The sequence below is a fragment of the Hordeum vulgare genome, chromosome 6H, assembly GCF_904849725.1.
Source record: "Hordeum vulgare subsp. vulgare chromosome 6H, MorexV3_pseudomolecules_assembly, whole genome shotgun sequence".
NCBI classification, from domain to species: Eukaryota; Viridiplantae; Streptophyta; class Magnoliopsida; order Poales; family Poaceae; genus Hordeum; species Hordeum vulgare.
In genome coordinates, this window is record NC_058523.1 from 540,492,047 (window position 1) to 540,498,874 (window position 6,828).

Consider the following 6,828-nt stretch of genomic DNA (forward strand, 5'->3'; position numbering starts at 1 on the left):
ACTTTTAAAAAATGTCATCGTATTTTTAAATAATGGATAGATTGTAGGAAAATAGGTCAATTTTTTTTGCGAACAAGTATAAAAGTTCATTGATTTCGAAAAAGTTCATCAATTTTGAAAAAACTGACTGAATTGAAAAAAAAGTCATCAATTTTGTAAAACACATAAATTAGAACAATATTACTAATTATTTAAAAAAGTTCACAAATTAAAATGAAATCATGTTTTGAAAATTTTGAATCCTCTATTTTTTAAACCAAACATCAATGTTGAAAAAAATCAAAATACAGAACCCGTATTGCTTTTGTAAAAAAGTTCATAATTTTTCTAAAAACTGTGTGAATTATAAAATTTAAGAAAATAAAAAATATAGAGCAATACAAAAAAATTAAAATGAAAAGGAACAAGAAAAAGAGGAAAGAAAAGAAAAGACTGAATAAGTACAACTGAGGAAGGTATAAAACGCAAAAAAGAAGTAAGGTACCACAGGTGTTGTGATGTCCTAGTGGTTGGGGCGTTTCTCTGTAAAGTTATAGGTCCTCAGTTTGATTCCAGTAGTCCATGCACCTTTTTTGAAGTTTAATAAAATAAAGAAAAAATGGTAAATAGGCTGGCATAGCTCGGAGGGGTGAGTGCGCCGGTTGGGAAAATAGACCTTAACCTCGCCTTAAGGGCGTGGTCATGGGCCGGCTCAGTAATGTTGTTTGTTCGATTCGTGTCGTTTGTTTTTCATCTTTTACTCTTTTGTTTTTGAAGATACACAAATAATAATTTCAGGTAGTGTTACAAAATGTTGTTGCAACTTTAAAAAATGTTTGTAGCATTTAAAAAATGTCCAACACGCACTTGATTTTTTAACACGTATATGGATTTGGTTTTCAAAAACACGTGTTTAAAAAAGGTTAATAATTTATTTGGAAAGTATCTAATTTGATGTTTGTAGGACTCGCACGGAGTATAGCTTAGAAAATCAAACCCAACCTGCAAAGTTGGAAGACTCGCAAAAATGGCATGTCCAAATATGAATATTATTACATTATGACAACTTTATTAAAACTTGTACAATATTTACTCAAACAAAATCACCGGGTCCACCATAGTAAATATGCAAGCCATAGGCTTCGTCATCATAAACATCCACGCCATATTTGTGGACTCTAGTGTTGGTCAACCGACATTTATGTTTATTTGGAGTGACAAGCTTGTTGTTACTGTCAATGATTTGGATATTTCTCACAAAAGCAGCTCTTCAGAATCCTTCATAAGAAAAGTGGCCACTACCCATTTGTGGGGAGTCTCAGGAGGCCGTCGGACCCCGAACAAATCCACCCCATAATGCAAAACCACAATGATCCTTCATGAAATGGAAAATATTGCTCGGCCAGTAACCAATAGGTGTGTCTTGTTTACCATACGCCACCCACCAATTTTTTGTCACCGAGTCCTAAAATAAATCAAGGTTTCACGGATGCTCAATTAGAGTTGACATGAATAGTTATCGATCAAAATTTTGTGGCGGGGTGGAATTAATCTTATCATCGTATGCCATATGAGTATGAATGTAAATTGAGAGACGATGTCCCCTTATATTATAATGTTCTATGATCGAAGGATCTTGTTAAGATTGTGTTATTTAATAGTTTGTCCAACGGTAAGTTTTGCTTAAGCCTTTGGATCATCAAATTCACATGAAGACCATTTGTGTATTTCATATGACAAAAAATACAAGAAACAATAGAAATCTTAACATTGGAATACCTTGAAAATATGGACATCTATTTCATATTGTGTGCCATTGTAGACAGAAACATGTTTAATTCTTCCTCCGAGGCCAACACTTGAGCTTACTTGGACAAAAGCGCCACAATCGTGATCTATGCAAGTTGTTTTTCGCAAGCCATCAACCTTTACAAAATGTGTTCGATTGTCAGTAAAAAAACTAAGTAATTCATAAAGATTTAAAGGTATGCTCAAATAAATAGTTATGGATTACCCAAGTAACATGAAACCTAGGAAAGTGATCGCCGCTGTAGTTCGGATTTACAATAAGAACCGACAGCTATCACATCCGAAGGACCTACTTCTTGTAGTCCATTAATCTGTATTGAAGAAGCACTTAGATCCTTACTATTCTTCACCTTAGGATTAAATACGTTTATTTTTGCACGTGTTCCATATAGCACGTCTAGATACCGCATTCCAACCACCTGCAAGCCAAATAAGGAAATGACATATTTACAATAAAAATACTAGTTGTTTTAAATATAAAAAATGGCATTATGTCACAATGAAATTCGATGAATATCACTTAATGGTGCCACTGATGTCAATATAAACGAGGCCCTTTGAGTAAATGTTCTTCCACCCTAATGATAATAGGAATGCGAATGTGAAAAAATTGCATTAAAGGTACAATGTTGGCACATGTGGTTTGTGAGGTAGTTATGTACTAACAATTGTTCTACATTCAACAACTAGAAGGAAAATTATATAATATTATAATCTATCATGATAACTAGATCACTCTAAAACTTCACTCAGAAATCTTACCTCTTGTTGTTCATCCTTCCTAATGACTTCGTTAGTTTCTACTGCCACATGGTCCCTTATGTTCTTGCGTAGTATCGGAATCATTCCAATAGGGCAGTCAATTGTAGACAATTGTGCTTGTCGATTGTCATGCACCAATGGAGATTCAGTATACATACCCAATGGGAAAGAGCTTGGTTCCATCTATTTAACAAGTAAAACACAATAAACATGTAATCACATAAATACGTAAATAAATGTACATATTCTAATGTGCAATATATCAATGAAACGAGTAGAATTTGCATTCACGTTGTTTGGTGCACAGGCGGAGCTCCCGGTAGGGCAAGGTGTGGCGCTCGCCCTACCTTGATTTGGAGAAAATTATTATATAGGTATATGTATAAGCTAGATCCAGTCATAAATAATCACCAGAAGAAAAACCATCATTGTCCATGCACAACAAAAGATCTTTTATTCTTTTCTAGTGCAAATCAAAATATAAAGAGAATACAAAGAATGATTTATGAGCACTACATGTGTAGTAAAAGCTAATTTATGACATAATGGTATATAAACTAAAGTTTGAGAATTTATACCATGATTGCTTATATTTGGTACCTTCCTACCATTTTGTATTCAAACATGAATGATGGCATTTGATTTACCGCTAAATGAATGTAATCACATCTTTACGGTGAAAACTTGCCTGGATTTTGTGGTCTTTGGTGGTTAAAGGCTGGTTGTAGATTCACATCGACGCAGTCATAAACATCTCCTTCAACCTATTTTGGCATCTCCGTAACATCATAGTTACAAAAGATGATAATACATATACAAAGTAAGATGGAAAATACATACATACCAGAATTGTCATGTTAACTTGTCGATGCACATTGATCCCACTAGTACCCTCTTCTCGTTTTACACCCTTAACTTCTTTTCCTCCAATGGCTAGAATGATATAAGCCAATAGAATGACCACTCTAATAGATGCCTTTCCTTTCATGGTGGAAATATGAAATGCTTATGGGCATACCATCGTATTTATAAGGTTTTGAATCTGCCATGAAATGAATGGTTGTCATTCAAGATGAAGAGCAATAAATTGCATTGATGTGTGCAAGATCTAATATATAAAAAATATTGGGAATAATTGCATAAGACACATTAATTTCACTGCTTGGTATTTCTATTAGCAAATACTGAGGTATATTAATGCCCAAAAAAATATCTGATTTATGTACAGATGGAAAAATATTCGCTATTAAATCCCATGGGCATAATGTTACCCCAGTTGGCTGCTCTTCCTTTATTGTAGAATATAAATATTAATTTTGGTGTACATCTGTATACTAAACTACTATATAGTGTATCAGTAGGGAAGTATATTGACCGTTAGATCTTTTGAATATAACGACTCATATCGAATTGCCTTAACTATAAAGCTATGGGTGTGTTTGATTGCTAGGCTATCCCTCTATGGGACAGGGATAACTGTTTTTTGGATGGCTAGCACCTGTTTGGTTGTTGGGCGAGTAGGGATGAGACTAGCCAAATGCTTCAGATATTCTCTCGAATCAGGCGCCAACGTCTGCGAGGAAATCACGGACCTAGATATTCCCCCGCCCGCAGCAAAACATCTTTCACGTCCCCTCTTGTTTTCCTCTCACACAACCCAACCTTATATATTTCCCCTCTTTCCATCTCCTTCCTTTTATTTCATGTGGCGGATGCTACGTATCAAAGTGTGGCAGCGGAGGTGACATGGCTCCCTTTCCTTCCTTATATCTTCCTCTTCGTGTGACCTCTCTCCTTCCTTTCTTATCTCTCTCCCGTCCGACCTTCAAGGAGACAAATGTCATGGCGTGGCAGCACAAAGGTGAGTGTCGGGTGCAGCTGTCGATGCCCTATAGATAGAGACTGCTCTCTCTTGTCGGTGCGCGTGTGGGTGGCATAGCCTGGGCATGGGCCGAGTGTGCAAGTTGTTTCTGGCTTGTGCCATGTTAGTTGGTGTTGGCAGGGGCGGACCTACATTGATGACAGTGGGGGCAGCTGGCTTGTGCCATGTTAGTTGATGTTGGCAGGGGCGGACCTACATTGATGGTTGTGGGGCAGCTGCCCCCACTTGATTTTCTCAACGGCTCATAGTTGATCAACGGGCTATGCAATGTGCCCCCACTAATCCGAATGTCGTGTCCCCACTCAGCTAAATTTGTTTGCGTATTTCTGAACGCCCAACTATAGAGAAGCAACCCTATTATAAATTAATATTGCATGCATGCGCGTTGTTGTCTCATGGACTGCACTCTACAGCCCTACGCAAGTACACATTACACACGTAGCCTAACTCGATCGCCAGATTACCGTAAAGAAAAACTCAATCGCGATATTAAACCTAGATGCACACCTAAAAAAACATGACGCGTGCAGCCACACATGAGACGGAAGGCTGTCTTCGCATGTCCCTCGCGTCGTCCTGGCCTTGCCCGACACTGCCGCAGCAGCAGCACAACTCCATCGCCAAATAGGGACCCAATTCCCTAATTCTAATGGACGTTAAGGTAAGTCGGCCGTATAAATCATCTAGGATTTTCCTTTTCCAAAGTTTCTGTTGTTTGTAATTTCTGTTAGAAATCATGTTAGTCTCATGAACTTATCTGTAAAATCTATCAATTTGGTTGGTTAGTCGGTTCAATCATTATTTTCGGTAACATATAAACTTAGTATGCAACTTTGTACTTATAGTCAATGGCTAGTCCAGACTAACAACTCAAACTTTATTTGGATCATCTATTACTACTTCATACTCCCTCCGTTTCAAAATAACTGTCTCAACTTTGTACTAGCTCTAGTACAAAATTGTACTAAGTTTAAGACACTTATTTTGAAATGGAGGGAGTACTTCCTAGCACACTTCATTTTCATGTAACAAGGATACCAATCTGTTATTTCATCTACCTTTTTAATTTTTGGTACTTAAAGTTGCAGGGAAGCTAATGGAGAGGTGTTTAAAAAAAGCATTAACTTCCCAAATGCATGAAATAGTTCATTTGGACAAGCTTCTTAGGGATATATTTTAAAAAAAGAAGATTGCAGATTACAATTGCAATCAGCATGAGGATATATGAAAGTCCTTGTCAATTTTATGAACCATAGCATTATTCAATTTATTGAAAAAGATTTGGTGAACAAAACTCGTAATGAAGTGGCTTCCATGCGATGATAATGACAGATCCTCGTGGAATCAAACAAGAGTTAATACGCTAAAGCTCCTTTTTTTAGTATCGACCTTAATTCTATGTTTTATTTCTCCCTTGATTTAATAATGTTTTTTCTTTCTTTTAGGTTGAATTTCAGTGTTCTCTTATGCAACTTCAGAACAAGATATTGTCATATTGATGTAATTCATTTTGTCTCATGGTTAGTTTTCTTTCACTTTTCAATGACTTCTAATACCATGTCTAGAATGTAGTGATTATGCCCATGCTTAGCTTATATCGAACTTTTTGCCTTGTTAGTTCATGAATATGGTTGTAATTTTTTGCCTCCCCCCCTCAACTTTTTTCCTAGGTCCGCCCCTGGGTGTTGGCTTGTTTTCTCTGCTCTGGTGTGTTGTGCATGCTCCACAAGGGTAGGTTATGATGTGTGTGTTTGTGCGCGTCTTGGGCTAGTTTATCTCTAGATTTTGTAAGTAAAGAGTTTAGGATGTCTAGAGCATTTTGAGACACTCTCCATCATAGCAATTTTTTGTCACAATTTTGATCGTCGCAGCCCCGAATCACTCCAAAAAAAATAGTCAAGAAAATTCCGTGCCTATCCTGTTTTTTGTCCTTCGAAAGAGTTTTCACACACTCGCCGTTATAGTGTTTTTCTGAAAAAAGCGTAAAACAAGTTAAAAAATCAGAGTGGCTCTTCCCTTGATTACGTGTAGCGTCATGATTTTGTTGGTGTTCTAGGCTCGCGTCTCTAGTACGGTCTAGTGTAGGACCAGCACAGTACCGTTATTGAGCGTCCTTTCAACTTTGCATCTCGGAACTGATTATTGCTGACACTTTTTGCTACCATATTATAAGCCTTCCCAACTCCATATACATCTACATAGTGTGTTTGACACCACCTGACAATCGGTCTATCCAAGCTTTGAGTGTTTTGACTACACCGGTTGCCGATCACCACCTGCTGCAGGGTAAGAACTGGTAAGAATTTGAGATTTGCTTGAAGGATTTGTGACACACCACAATCACCACCACCACCACCACTTCCTAGTAGTTTGTAGGTTCATATTATTCTGTGTTC

General features: G+C 37.2%; 1 pseudogene; it reads right to left on the reverse strand.

Moving 5' to 3' along the window:
• Positions 1-1,072: 1,072 nt before the first annotated feature.
• LOC123401472 lies at positions 1,073-3,538 on the reverse strand (annotated as a pseudogene).
• Positions 3,539-6,828: the final 3,290 nt, after the last annotated feature.